Source organism: Nicotiana tomentosiformis, chromosome 9 (genome assembly GCF_000390325.3).
Source record: "Nicotiana tomentosiformis chromosome 9, ASM39032v3, whole genome shotgun sequence".
NCBI classification, from domain to species: Eukaryota; Viridiplantae; Streptophyta; class Magnoliopsida; order Solanales; family Solanaceae; genus Nicotiana; species Nicotiana tomentosiformis.
This window is the reverse complement of record NC_090820.1, coordinates 88,790,132-88,806,241: the sequence shown is the minus strand read 5'-3', so window position 1 is coordinate 88,806,241 and position 16,110 is coordinate 88,790,132. Positions and strand designations below refer to the sequence as shown.

The 16,110-nt window shown below is 35.7% G+C and overlaps 1 long non-coding RNA gene across 1 annotated transcript; it reads right to left on the bottom strand.

The window, feature by feature from the left end:
* Nucleotides 1-232: 232 nt before the first annotated feature.
* LOC104085637 (uncharacterized) lies at nt 233-1,357 on the bottom strand. Its single transcript, XR_011411001.1, has 2 exons — nt 1,076-1,357; nt 233-815 (listed from the first exon to the last, which is right to left on the bottom strand). It is a non-coding gene; the product is annotated as an uncharacterized lncRNA (long non-coding RNA).
* Nucleotides 1,358-16,110: the final 14,753 nt, after the last annotated feature.

Sequence of the window (16,110 nt, the reverse complement as noted above, 5' to 3'; positions counted from 1 at the left end):
TACGATAGTAACTCTGACCCACGAAGAGATCCCCTTTTCTTCTGGCAGATAAATGTTCAAAAAGATTAAATTTGATCTCATCTTTGTGCAGAAAGGGAATAAAATGCATAATTGGGCTAGTGGCTGTTATAGTTTTTGGCGGAGCGACCAACTTTGTAGAAAGTCCATTATTGTACCAACCTCTAACATAGTCCATTTATGTCAAATACCAGAATGAGAGGGAGAGAGATGATGAAAAGAAAAATGTATGATCTTATTCATAGTAGTCTTTGGAACATCCCAAAATACTTGGTACAAAATTTGTATCACAAAATAAATGAAAGGTAACAAACCAATAGCATAATGTACGTACAAGACTTTGATTTTGATACTATTACAAGCAATTAAAGTTTTAAATTTTTTTCATGCCTAATGTTTACCATTTATTTGTCTGTTACCAACTCTGGGATTTGATCTTGGTGTACTACGAACACTTTGTCTTGGAGCAACAGGGCTTTTGACATTGTCACAATTTAAACCTTCTTCATCTTCTTTGCAAATATTATCAAAAAGACCAACGGGGTATTTTCCACTTTGATTAATGAAGTAAAACATACTAGTAGCACACCCATTGTTCTCATCATTTATTTCGTTTGTGTATCTGCATGCAACTACCTTGAATGCATTGCAACATAATGCTGCATTGTATTGAGGCCCTTTGCATTGGCTCGTAAGGGGACTATAGTTTTCCTTCTCAAAATTAATGGGACAATCATTCTTCACTAAATATTGTTGAAGAAGGCCACGCCCCGGCACGTGAGACTGAAGCACGCTATCTGCTCAAACACAAAGAGAATTTAATTAAACAAACAACAATAACTAAATCTCGAACAAATTAGGGTCGACTTTAAATAAAGAATTAGAATTTTTTGGTACGGTGTAAACCGTAAGCAAAAAACAACTCTACAAGATTTCTTTTCATAATAAACTCCTTGTAAACAAAATACAAAGTAAAAAAAAAAAAACCAAGAAATTTTTCCATAAGATCTTGAATGTTAAAAAAAAAGGAATTTAATTTAAAGGGGAATATAATTACATTTGATGTAGGATGGGGAAGAGGAAGCCAAGCCAACAGCAAGGAAGAAGAGAAACAAGAAGAAGCATGATCTAATTTCAAACCCCATCTTTGCTTCTCTTCTTCTTAATTTGGTTAGAGATTAACTCTTATTAATCTCCTCTTCTTCCCTTAATTGTAATGATTAATCTCTTTGAAATTTGTTCTTTATTTATAAGGCAGAGAAAGGTTAACCATAACAAATGGAAGCCACTGAAATGAAGAGAAAATTAAGACAAGAAACTCGGAGAAAGAAAGGTTGAAATTGAAAACTTGTATGGGTTAATTTTAAAACATTGATCTGTTCAGTTTTATAGGCTCTTAATTTCTCTAGTTCCGTTATTTATTTATATGAAAAAATAATAAATTAACAATATATTGTTCAATAAAAAAGATAAAAGCAAGTTCATAATGCACATGTAAGCACGGGCCATTCTTAATCTATATTCTAAGTAATATTAGTAATAACGGAGGTCCTTTTTAAAACCAACTAGTCTTGTCATACGCGCGTTGCGCGTGTAACTCTTATAAATAAATAAAAATTATATAAATATTATATTTAAGTTTTAAAATAAAGTATAATTTCCTGAAAAATAAGTAATATTAATTCTATATAGCTAACCCAACAAGGAATGAAATTGCCACCGTCCTCCATCACCCGTCAATATATTTGAAAAAAAACAAAATCATCCGTCGCTATACAAATACGGAGAGAGGTTTAAAAAAAAAATCAAAAGATCATATATAAAAGATATTTGTCCAAAATGTTTGGTTTTGGTTTGGTTGGGGGAGCACGAAATATTTATTTCCTAATATTAAGTTACAAACCAAAATAACATAATTTATGGTGAAAATCACAAATAAATGAAAGAATAAACTTATAGCTGCACATAAAAAGAAGAAAGAATTACAAGAAAATACACGTGACTTCACACCATAACAAAAAATGGCCAATATTTTTAAGTTTTACCCAACCTAACCTATATTGTACATATTTTGAAAATACTAACAAATTCAAAATCTGTGTTCCTACAACCATTGCTTCTAAAAGCTATGGGTTAAATTTGTGTTCTCACAACCATTGCTTTCACTCTCTCTTCTTCTCACATCTTCTACATATGCTTCAAGGGTCCGTGTATTTTCTGCTTCTCCCTATGTGTCATATGGTTGCAATGTAAGAAAATTGAAGAGTAGAAGTCCACCGTTGAAGGCCATTCAAAGCTTTGCTTTCGAAAATAGGATTTTTTGAGTTTGTTAGTTGTTTGGATCGGGTGTTGTTCCAATTGATTGAAAATATCAAAAGGTGTTCAAAATTTAAATTTGAAGTGATTTGGAGTGGATTTGAGCAAGATTTGAGTTAAATTTCATAAAAGACGCAAGCAAGAATACAAAGTCAGTTTTTGGTATAATGATGTATAATAGCGTATATGAGTGTATAAACACATTTTATACACTATTATATACTTTTATACACCTTTATATAAGCATCTATAAACGAACTTCTTCCACGATTTTTATTTGCAATTCTTGTTTAAAACTAGTCCAAATCTCCATTGAATGACTTCAAATTTTATATACAACCTCCTTATACTATTTCTAACAAGTCTAAATAACACCCACTCCAAATTTCTTATAAAATCAATTCAGAATTTAAACTCACATATTTAAACTTGTTAAAAATCTAATTTTCACCACCCAATGGATTTGGTTTGTTGAAGTAATATTTGAGTCACAATTACTAATTCGAAAATCAACTTAAAAGCTTGAGCAATCATTTTTAAAAATTAAATAGTAATTTCGAAAATCTATTGGAGTTGGATGTTGAATCTTAGCCTTGGACTAGTTAGTTGTAAATTGAAATATGGAATATAAAATTAAAAAGTAGGGAGCCCATGTGAAATTTTCCCAAAAGAATATATAAGCAGTTATAAACTTGATGCTACCCTAAATTACTTGTGAATTAATACATACTATTTATTTCTATCAATTTCAGTACATAAATTCGAGTATCTTATCTATCCTTCACTTATGGAATATTCTAATTGGGTTTGTGATTGAATGAGTATAAATTTACAATATGTAAATAGAAACTTTAAATTATAATATTTGTTATTACATTGTATAGTGATTTTCAATTTTGAAGGCTTAAGCTTAGATCTTGCCTTTTACTTTATCCATTCAAAAAGGGAAAGGATTTATAAGTAAATTTTATTTGATTTTAAATTTCTAAATGTTAAGAGTTTATATATAATTCGAAAAATAAAAAAATTAATAACTTGAAATAAAATAATAAAAGAAAAAAGAATATTGTAAATAAAGAAAGAGAGAATTATATTAATTTCAGATGAATTACAATGGGATAAAACCCTTCTATTTATAGGGGAAAATGACTTAGCCATAAAATAACAAACTCTCTAAAAGATAGACATTCACGTAGAATACAATTTATTTATAACTCCCCCTTGAATGTCTATTCAACAGATAATGTGCCTCGTTAAAACCTTATTAAAATAAAACCTAGTAAAAAATATTGTAGAGAAGAAAAAAGAGTACACATGTTTAGAAATACGCCTTCTGATTGGCTCGTTAAAAATCTTGCAAGAAAAACCACAATGGAACTGTCACGACCCAAACTCCCTCCGTGTAATGTCGTGACGACACCTAGTCTCTACGACTAGGTAAGCCTAACAAATTGCGAAAAATAACAAAATAAAAGTAAAACTTGGCAACTAAGAGCAGTGGATAACCGAATAACTAGAAGCAATGCCGCTAGGCATATACAACTACCAATACTCTACAAATCTAAGTCCCCTTTTAATTAGTTGCAGATGCCGCATTTGCGACTTGGGCTTCGCAAATGGGAGCCCCTCAAATGCGAAGAAACAGTAGCAAAAGAGAAGTCCTCCCATCACTGCTTTCATCACATTTGCGATGACTTGTTCGCAAATGTGATCATTGATCTTCCGCATTTGTGACCAAATTGATCGTAAATGCGACCAAGCCTGCCCCAGCCTCAGCCCCACTTCGCAAATGCGAAGTATTATTTGCAATTGCGACCTCTTGGTCACAAATGCGAACTCATGCTGACCCAGGAACTCTTCGCAAATACTAAGAATTTGCTCGCAAATGCGAGCCTGTCAGGATTGGGGAATATTCGCAAATGCGAACACTGATTTCGCAATTGCGAGATCAGACACCAGTTACCAGAAATTGCAGAACCGGCTGAGTTTTCTAAGTCCAAACCACTCCGTAGTCTATCTGAAACTCACCCGATCCCTCGGGGATCCAAACCAAATATGTACACAAGTCTAAAAATATCATATGAACTTGCTCGCGTGATCAAATCTCCAAAATAATACCTAGAACTATGAATCGGACACCAAAATCAAATGAAATTTTCAAGAAACTTTAGAATTTCTATATTAACAATCGGACGTCCGAATCACGTCAAACCAACTCTGTTTCATACCAAATTTGACAGATAAGTCATAAATATAGTATTAGACCAATATCGGGTTCTGAAACCAAAATACAGACATGATATCAATAACGTCAAATATTGGTGAAACATTTCAAAGTCATTAAGCCTTTAACTTTCAAATTTCAACAAAGTGTGATAACTTGAGTTAGGGACTTCCGAATTAGATTTCGGGTATACTCCCAAGTCTCAAATCACGATACGGACCTGCCAGGATCGTCAAAAAATGAATTCAGACCCGTTTGCTCAAAACGTTGACCGAAGTCAACTCAAATAGATTTTAAGGCACAAATTTCATATTTTTCTCAGTTTTTAACATAAATGCTTTCCGGAAAAACACCCGGGTTGCGCATGCAAATCGAGGAAAGCTAAAATGAGGTATTTAAGGCTTCAAAGCATAGGATTAGATTCTGAAATACAAGATGACCTATCGGTTCATCACATAAAATCTTGTAAGGGAAAAACAGTACCCTATGTATTAACACCCCCGGATGAGAGCATCAATTCACATCATTGAGCCTTCGCATCCCAATCTTGTACACTAACTTCTTGACGATTGATGTCAGTAGAGATTTAGTGAATAAATTTGTAACGACCTGGCCGGTCGTTTTGAGTATTATAACCTCGTTCCCCTATTTACTGCTCAATTTATGTTTTATAGTTGTTTTATAACTTACCGGGTTAGTTGGTTCCGGTCTGGAAGGAATTCAGATTAAAATGAAACACTTAGTCTCATAATTGAAATTTTAAGTTTAAAAAGTGACCGGATATGGACCTATGTGTAAACGAGCTCGAATTTGAAGTTTGATGATTCCGATAGCTTCGTATGGTGATTTTGGGCTTAGGAACATGTCTGAAAAATTATTTGGAGGTCCGTAGAGGAATTAGGCTTGAAATGCCGAAAGTTAAATTTTTGGAAAGTTTGACCGAGGAGTTGACCTTTTGATATCGGGGTTGAAATCTGATTCTGAAAATTTTAATAGGTCTGTTATGTCATTTATGACTTATGTGCAAAATTTGAGGTCAATCGAACGTGATTTGATAGGTTCCGGAGCCATTTGTAGAAATTAGAAATTTTAAAGTTCATTAGGCTTGAATTGGGGTGTAATTCATGCTTGTAGCATTATTTGAGGTGATTTGAGGGTTCGACTAAGTTCGTATGATGTTTTAAGACTTTTTGGTATATTTGGTTTAGGTCCCGAGGGCCTCGGGTGAGTTTCGAATGGTTAACGGATCTAAAAGTGGACTAAAATAGCTGCTGCAATTTCCTTCTGCTGCAAATTCCATCTCCCAGAATCGAGCCCAGGATCGAAGGCAGGATCGAATGCCAGGGTCAAGGGCCATGATCGAGGGCCATGATCGATAGCACAAGATCGAAGCCACGATCGAACGCAGGATCAAAGGCCAGGGTCGAGGGCCATGTTAGAGGGCCAGTATCAAGGGTCGGAATTGAGGAACATGATCGAAGGCCCAGGATCGAGGCAGGATCGGGGGGCTGTCTGGGCAGAATTATAAAGGAGGGGACTTAGTCCCATTCGCCATTTTTGACAAATTGGAGCTTGAGGGGAGGTGAATTTTTATAGATTTTCAAGGAAAACTTGAGGTAAATCCCTTGTGATCATTTCTACTCCATAATATTAAATTATCATCGAATAATCCGATTAGATTACATATTTTTGAGGTGTAAATCAGAGATTTGAACTTAGAAATTTGAAAATAAGTTTTGTAGATTCGAGGGTCGAGTTGAGGTCGGATTTTGGTAAAATTGGTATGGGTAGACTCGTGGTTGAATGGGCTTTCGGATTTTATAACGTTTGTCGGGTTCCGAGACATGGGCCCCACGGAGGATTTTTGTGCTAAATTTCAGATTTTTGTGGAAAATTAGTATTTTCTTATGGAATTAATTCCAATAAATTTTATTGACTGGAACGAACAAGTAACAATTATAAATCTGGTCTTGAGGGTATGAAACCCCTGATTTTTGTGTCATGTGATTATTTTGGAGGTGACGCACATGTTAGGTGACGGGCATGTGGGTGTGTACCGAAGGGATTATGACTTGGTCCGTCCCGTAAAACTATAACGTTGAATAACCTGTTGTTAGCTATAAGCTCTCTTTATGTTGAAGAAAGTTGACTGTAAATCATGTTAAAAATAATCATGCTTAGGCTATACGATAGTACTGTTGGGACCCACAGAGGTCGCATACTTGTTGAATTATTTGCTAACTGTTGTCTTGTACTCAGTCATGATTTTTCTTGTGCATCATACCTTAGTTTTTCTTGCTATTTGTTGATTTACTTATCTTTGTTTGGGCTAATCTTTGTGATTTCCGAGAGCCCGAGAGACTAGAGAGGTTGAGGACTGAGTAAGGCCGAGGGACTGTAGGTGAGCTAAAGATATATGGCACGTGAGTTATCCATCCAGCACGTGAGTTGTCCGTGCAGATTATGGCATTTGGGCTGTAGGAGCCCCTCCAGAGTCTGTACACCCCAAGTGAGCGCGGGTACCCATTGAGTGTGAGTGCTGAGGGCTGAGAGACGAGTGGTTGAGCTGTTGTGACGAGTTGAGTGATTGTTTCCTTGAGAGGCTGTACTTGCTTTTCATTTGTTGTTGCACTTAGTTGCTATCTGTCATTGTTGTGAAATACTCTAAAATATTTTATATCCGGATTACACGAACTTGAATTGTATAAAACTGATTTGTCTTAAATTGTTGGATGTGGAAGCATGTCTATTCTTTGTTGGAATTACCGAGAGTGAACTATAATTGTGAAGCTCGTTCATATCTTCAGTTCCTTAGTTATTATTGCTACTTGTTGAGTTAGTTGTACGCATACTACACCCTGCACTTCGTGTGTAGATCTAGGTGCTTCTGGGCATAGCGGGTATTGATTCTCTCGTACAGTTGATCTTCCGGAGATTTAGAGGTAGCTGTCGTGTTTCGCAGACCTTGTCTTTTCTTCCCTATTTCCTTGTTTAACGTATTTTTGTCTTAGACTATTATAGACCGTATTTTTTTCAGACTTGTATTCATATTAGATGCTCATGTACTCAGTGACACCAGGTTTTGGGGAGTGTTCGTATCTGTATTTGTGGCATTTTATATTGTATTTAAATATTATATTTTCAAACTTAAAAGAAAGTGTAGTTTATTGATATTATCGGCTTGCCTAGTATAGAGATAGGCGCCATCACGACAGGTTGAGATTTTAGGTCGTGACAAAATTAACATATTATCACTTGAATGATTCTGTTGCACATTGATATCACCATTCTTTTGAGGATCATGTGTCAAAAATAACTTTGGTGAAATGTACTTTGTCCTATCTCCTCTTATGAATCCTCCCTTCAATTGGGTAATGCATGTTGCATTGTCTTCATACAAAATCGTGGGTAGTTTGTCATACTTCAAACGGTATTTTTCTCGAATAAGATGTATTATAGATTTTAACCACACACATTCTCGACTTTGCTTCATGAATAGCAATTATCTCATCATGATTAGATGAAGTAGCCACGATTGATTACTTAGTCGATCACCAAGATATGGCAGTGCCTCCATATGTAAACACATAGCCTATTTGAGTTCAAGCCTTGTGTGGGTCAGATAAATATCCAGCATCGGCATAACCAACAAGATTGGGGCTGCAATCGTTGCCATAAAATTAGCTCATATCGGTAGTCCCTTATAAATACCGCAATATATGTTTGATTACATTCTAATATCTCCTTGTGGGAGGAGAGCTATATTTTGCAAGCACATTAACTATAAAAGTCATGTCAGGACTTGTAGTATTAGCAAGATACATTAGTCTACCAATTGCACTAAGATATGGTACTTCAAGACCAAGTAGCTATGTATTCTTTTCTTGAGGTCGGAACGGATCCTTATTCACATCAAGTGATCGAACAACCATTAGAGTACTTAGTGGATGTGCTCCATCTATGTAAAATGTTTTCAATACCTTTTCTGTGTAGGCAGACTAATTAACAAAAATCATGTTTGCCAAATGTTCAATTTGCAAACCGAGACACAATTTTGTGTTCGAGATCTTTCATCTCGAATTCTTTCTTTAAATAATTAATTGCCTTTTGGAATTTTATAGGAGTTCCAATAATGTTTATATTTTCAACATATATGGCAAGTACAACAAATTTTGACATTGTTTTCTTTATAAAAACACATGGACAAATGATATCATTTATATAATCTTCCTTTAATAAATACTCACTAAGGTGGTTATACCATATTCTTTCTGATTGCTTTAGACTATACAAGGATCTATGAAATTTGATTGAGAACATTTCCTAGGACTTTGAATTATGTATGCCAGCCAATTTAAATCCATTTGGAATTTTCATGTTGTCACGACCCATAATCCCATCACAGGCGTCGTGATGGCACCTAGTCTCTAAGACTAGGTAAGCCGATTTCTATTACATTTTGAAGCCATTTTTTTTTCTAATTAAAATCTAACAGCGGAAATAATTACAATACACAACCTCCCAATACTGGCAATACTGAGTCACAAACTCTACTGAATACATGGAATGATCATGAGGACCGAATATACAATACTGTTTGATTATAAATTAACAGTACAATGAAATGAAAAGACTCCAAGGGACTGCGACGACCAAGCAGCTCTACCTTGAATCTTTACAATCCCGCTTTAACTCTGCTCAAGTCTGATATCTTCAATACCTGGCTCTGCACAAAAATATGCAGAAGTGTAGAGTGAGCACACCACAGCGGTGCCCAGTAAGTATCAAGACTAACCTCAATGGAGTAGAGATGAGGTACAGTCAAGACACTCATTAGTCTAATAACATGTGAAATATAATATACAAAATAATAGGAAACAAATAATAATAAGGACAGGATAAAACAACCAGTGATATGCACAACAGACAACAAGAATACCATTAATATCACTCAACAATTAATAAATACAATTACACCCAATTAAATCAAGCCCTTCAAATAAGTGTATTTCACATAGTTCTTCCAGACAACTCTCTTTCAAATATAATTTTCTCAAAAAATTATTTTTCAAATACAATTCTTTCAATAAATCTTTCCAAATACAATTTCCTCAAATAAATATCTTTCAAAATACAATTCTTTTATATAATACTTTCTAAGTAAAAATCCTTCCAAATAAATATTTTGAATATAATTCTTTCAATTAAAAAATCACCATGTGACACCTCATTTCAAAATTATCAAAATACGGGTCTGAGCCCATTTTCATATTTTTCGTAAATACGGGTTTCAGCCCATTTTCATATTTTCACGGCACCTCGTGCCCATAATTAAATCATCATATTTGCCCGGCACCTCGTGCCCTCATTTCATATCACAACTTCACGGACAATTCACGTGTCAAATATCATTATCATTTCATCACAGCACCTCGTACCCACATTTTATATCACAACTGCACGGACAATTTACGTGCCAATATCCCTATTTCATATCACAATCCACGGCACCTCGTGCCCACATTTTATTTTATAAACCGCCTAGCAATAGCCACAGGCTCCCAATTTCAACATAAATCAGATTATTATCAATTTACTAATAACAAGACAAGTTGCACAAGGTAAACAAAATAAACACAAGAAAATCACATGAAAATTGTCAACACCACAACCCCACATCATCACATTTCGTCCCTGACAATAGCCACCCTTATCGCTCCTATAGCCACCCTTATCGCTCCTATAGCCACCCTTATCGCTCCGCTCAGACAATATCAATAGCCACCCTTATCGCTCCTATTGCCACCCTTATCGCTCCTATAGCCACCCTTATCGCTCCGCCCAGATAATATCAATAGCCAACAAACACAACAGTAAAATGCCACCCTTATAACCACATAATATCAACGGTGAAATGCCACCCTTATCTCCCCAAAATAACAACTCACACAATACAATAATTTACACGGGAAATTATCACAACAACATAACAAAAATCAATTCATATCACAATTTGCCCAATGGCCACAACCAAATTTCAAAGCTACAACCAAGTCAATTAATTTCACAGCAAATAGCCAAATGCTCTACACAATGTGTACAATACCCAAAAATAATCAATAGAGATAAAAATTACTCAACATAAAGCAAAGTCTTCATAAAAGATCAAATTTTCAATAATTATATAAACACCTCTTCTTAAGCTCATTTAATTAATTATTTGTAGAGGGGAAAATCCAAAATGAAAGTAAATTCCAATAATTATCAAGCCAGCAAATTCACGAAATTTCATAAATAATCAAATAACAATCATATCACATTGTCATATAGCAACAGAGTCAACAACAAGGGTTTAGGCACGACAAGTAGATGATTAAATATATGCCAACAATTATCCAATTTACTACACAATATGCTCAAGACTTTAACTCAATAAAATTTGCACATATAAACCAAGTACGTACTCGTCACCTCGCGTACATGGTTTTCATTTACCCAAGTTGTGCGACTCAATGCCTAAGGGGAATTTCCCCCACTCGAGGTTAAGCAAGACACTTACCTTTTGATATTAGGCTGATATTCCAAAATAGCCTTCTTGCTTGAATTGATCTCCGGGCCGTTCAGATCTATCCAAATTAATTGTATAACTTCATTAAAATTCATCGGAAATAATTTCGGATAATAATACGTCGACTTAAAAATTTATTCCAAAAAGTCAACAAAAGTCAACGCGAGACCCGCCCCTCGGAACCCGACATAATTTTCATGAAATAAGAACACCCATTCCGATACGAGTTCAACCATACCAATTTTATCAAATTCCAATAACAAATCGACCCCCAAATATTAAAATTTTGATTTTGGAAGAGTTTACAAAAATCTTGATTTTTCTTCCATTACATCCGAATTAAAAGATGGATTCAAAGACATAATCATGGAAATTAATCAAAATTGGATAAGAATCACTTACCCCAAACACCAACGCAAGAATCTCTCCAAAAATCTCCTTCTACCGAGCTCCCAATTTGATTTTGAGTTGTGAACTCAAACCCCCATTTTTGAGACTTTTAATTCTGCCCAGATACACCTTCTTCGCGTTCGCGAAGGCCAAAATCCAGCTGCCTCCAATCCTTCTTCGCGTTCGCGTGACAAGCATCGCGTTCGCGAAGGCTAACTACTTCTGCCCCATCATTTCCTCTTCGCATTCGCGAAGTCCTCGTTGCGTTCGCGATGACCAGATGACCAACTCCTTCGCGTTAGCATTCCAAGCTTTGCGTTCGCAAAGGCCAAACGACCCCAGGCCCTTGTCTTCCTTTTCTTCTTTGCGTTCGCATTGCCTGGGCCGCGTTCGCGAAGGCTTGCCCTGCTCCTTCTTCGCGTTTACAGCTTCGCGTTCGCGAAGGACAAATCATCAGCCCCTCAAATTCCTCTTCGCGAATGCGGGACTCCCTTCGCGTTCGCGAAGAAGGAAACCAGACTTCAGCAACAACAGTCCAAACAACTCCAATTTGGTCCGAAACCACTCTGAAACACACCCGAGCCCCTTGGGACCCCATCCAATCATGCTAACCAGTCCCATAACATATCACGGACTCGCTCGAGGTTTCAAATCACATCAAATTACGCCGAAAATACAAATCACACCACAAATCAAACTTATGAACTTCAAAAACTTCCAGCTTCTAAAACTCGTGCTGAAACCTATCAAACCAACCCAGAATGAAGTCCAAAATCATCATACAGAGCTAACAGAATGACGGAACTTTATTCCGGAGTCGTCTTCATACAGTTCTGACTACGGTCAAAATCCTAAGACTTAAGCTCCCTTTTTAGGAACTAAGTGTCCTAAATCACTCCGAATCATCCATAATTCAAACTTGACCACACACGGGTCATAATACATATTACGAGGTTTCTCTAAACCTTAAGTCACTGAACATGGCATAAATTCTTTAAACGACAAGTCGGGTCGTTACACATGTATTTCTCATTATCAAGTGAGCCATAAAGGTATACTGTAACCACAACCATTAAATGCATGTCAAGCTTTTCATGGACAACAAAACTAATGAGATAACGAAATATTATTGCATCCGTAACAGGTGAATACACCGGGCCTTTGTGAAAATCCTCATACAACAAGGCGTGCTTTATATATTTGTACCTCATTTTTCTCATTCCACTTACGTGAAAATACTCATTTATAGCTAACAGGCTTAACACCATTAGGTGTTTGGACTACATGCCCAAACACATCACGGTTCGCAAGTGAATCCAATTCGGATTGGATTGCATCTTGCCATTTTTGCCAATCACTTCTTTGTCAATATTCTCCAATAGATTGAGGTTCAAGATCCTCACTAATTTTCATAATACTAGATGCAATATTATATGCAAAGACATAATCCACCACTATATCCAATCGATTCAAATTCGTCTCAATATCGATTGGATTTATTGATAATTATATATTTTCTTGAGTCTTTTGTTTGGTGATTTCTTCATGAATCTCATGATTGGTTAAATCATGGATTTCTTTATGATACTCTTTCGTAATGTCATCTTGGTAATTTGTTTTTCTTTTTCTAGGATTTTGATTCTTATAGACCAATGGTCATTTAAGTTTTAGGTGTGCTTTTGACTCATTAGCTATGACACTAGAAGATTTTCTAACAGGGACATCAATACAGATTGAAATATTCTCTGCAGGGATATGTGATATCGTTATCTTTTTCAGACCCGTAAGTGCGTCTGCCATTTGATCTGCTATTTTGTACAAATGAATAATTTTTTTCACCTCTTTTCACAAATAGAAGCACGTAGATCAAGATGAGACAGTGAAAGATTTCTCTACAAAATTTCTTGTTAATTTTGGGGAAAATATCTCATCGAACGATAATCTGCAAATCTAGCAGTGAACAAATCTCCCGTTAATTTTTCGAGGTAGCGAATAATGGAGGGCAATTCAAACCCAACATATATGCCTAACCTTATTTGGGACCCATCTTGATGCGGTATGGCTATGCTATAAGAACATATACAGTGCATCCAAAAAAAATTATATGAGATATATTAGGTTCATGACCAACAACTAATTACAATGGGGAATATTTATGATAATTTATCGGTCTGAGATGAACTAACATTGTTGCATGTAAAACGGCATGACCCTAAACAGAAGTGGGAAACCTTGTTTTAATGGATAACAGTTTTGCTATCAATTATAGACGTTTAATCAAAGACTCTACACGGCCATTTTGAGTGTGAACATGAGCTACATGATATTTCACTTTTATCCCAAATGATAAGCAAATTACTAAATGCTTGGGATGAAAACTCAGCAACATTATCAAGTCAAATTGACTTAATTGGATTATCGGGAAACTATGCCCGTAATCGAATTATTTGTGCCATTAATTTTGCATACACGAGGTTGCGAGATGATAATAGGCACTTATGAAACCATCTAGAAGATGCATCTATTAAAACTATAAAATATCTAAACAGCCTACTAGGTGGATGAATAGGTCCACAAATATCCCCTTGTATACGTTCCAAAAACGCAAGAGACTCAATCCCAACCTTTGTTGGTGATGGCTAATAATTAACTTGCGTTGATAAAAAGAAGTGCAATAAAATTCATTATTTAAAAGAATCTTTAAATTCTTTAATGGATGCCCTTTTGAGTTTTATATAATTCATCTTTAAATTCAATTAACTCAAGAATAACAGTAATGGCTACAATTGTTTTTTGACTTTTGTTTTATATCCCTTAATCTTTTGTTGAAATCAAATCAATTTAGACATATTTTGTCACAACCCAAAATCTCACATGTCGTGATGGCGCCTACATAAATACTAGGCAAGTCGACAATTCACAAATCACCACGCAATTTTCAATTTAAAATATAATGAAATAAGCTTAAATAGTGAAAATCTCATAATAACTGATAAGAAAGTACCGCAACTCAATACAACTCTCTAAAAAATATAGATGTCACTGAGTACATGAGCATCTAAATAACAACATAGTCTGAATACTTAAACACGGTCTAGAAGGATATAACAATACAAATAAATTGTAAAGAAGGAGAGTCAAAGTCTGTGGACGCCAAGGCAGCTACCTCGATAGTCTCCGAATAGATAAGGCTCCAAAGGTAGCAATCGCTGTGCCTCGAAATATTTGGATTTGCACATGAAGTGCAGAGTATAGTATGAGTACAATCGACCCAATATACTCAATAAGTAAAAAGACTAACCTTGGGCTGAAAGCAGTGACGAGCTCAGAAAGGTACAATCCAAATCCAAATTTCAACGGTATAAATATGACAGGAAATATGAAAGTAATATCTCAGAGAAACTCATAATCAGATGGTATACAGTATAGGAATGTAGACATGCTTCCAGTTCAACAGTTTAAGCTCAACACAGATGAAATATGCCAAGTATGACTGATATGAGTAATGTTACATCTCTATATCTACATGTCAAATGTGCATGTCACATGTAATGCATCATAATGATAACCTCACGTACTCCCACTCTCTGAGAACTCAATCTGACTGTCTCAACTCTCACTAATAACACTCAGTCACTTAGTACTGTACAATACTTGTGCTCACTGCTGGTATGTCAGACTCTGGAGGGGCGGATCATGCCCAAGCGCTAATATAAAGACAATATGGCATGCTGTGGCCTGAGCCCAATCCCATAACAATATATAAATCCCATAGGGCCTGCTGCGGCGTGCAGTCCGATCCATAATAATAATATATATAAAGCCAAGAAGTCTTGTTGCGGCGTGCAGCCCGATCCACAAATCTCTCTCACAACACGTCTCTTAGGCCCCAACTCAATTATCAATCTCCCCAGTCGCCCGGGCTTACAAATCGCATGCCAATCAGCCCAAACAATGATATATGATACAATAATAAATAGTAACAGAGACTGAGATATGATATGCAAATGATGGATGTGACTGAGTAAACAATTACATTTAAGTAAATAATTCAACAACAGAAATGACCCAGTAGGTCTCAACAAGATAAGCATATAACCTAAACGTGATTTCTAACATGAATTACAGCTCAATTACTCTAACACATAGCAATCACATGAATAGCAACAAGATTTGATGACTACACACTACCGTGAAATCAATTGTGTCATAATTACCATGATGCATGTGTCACCTCAACACCAAGTACATAACACGTATTTTGGGGATTTATACCCTTAGAACCAAGCTTAGAAGTATTATTTACCTCAAACCACGTAAATCTAAACTCCAACAAGTCATTTCCTGACGAATCGGCCTTCGAACGACTCGAATCAAGCCACAAACAACTCAATACAATCAACATGAGCTATATGAATCAATTCCATATGAATAAGCTAAGTTCTTTAACAAAAGTCAAAAAGTCAACCCTGAGCCTACATCGCAAAACCCGAAAATATTAACAAAATACGAACACACATTCAACCACGAGTCCAACCATACCAAAATTACCAAATTCCAACACCAAATTGTCACTTAAATCTCTGATTATTAC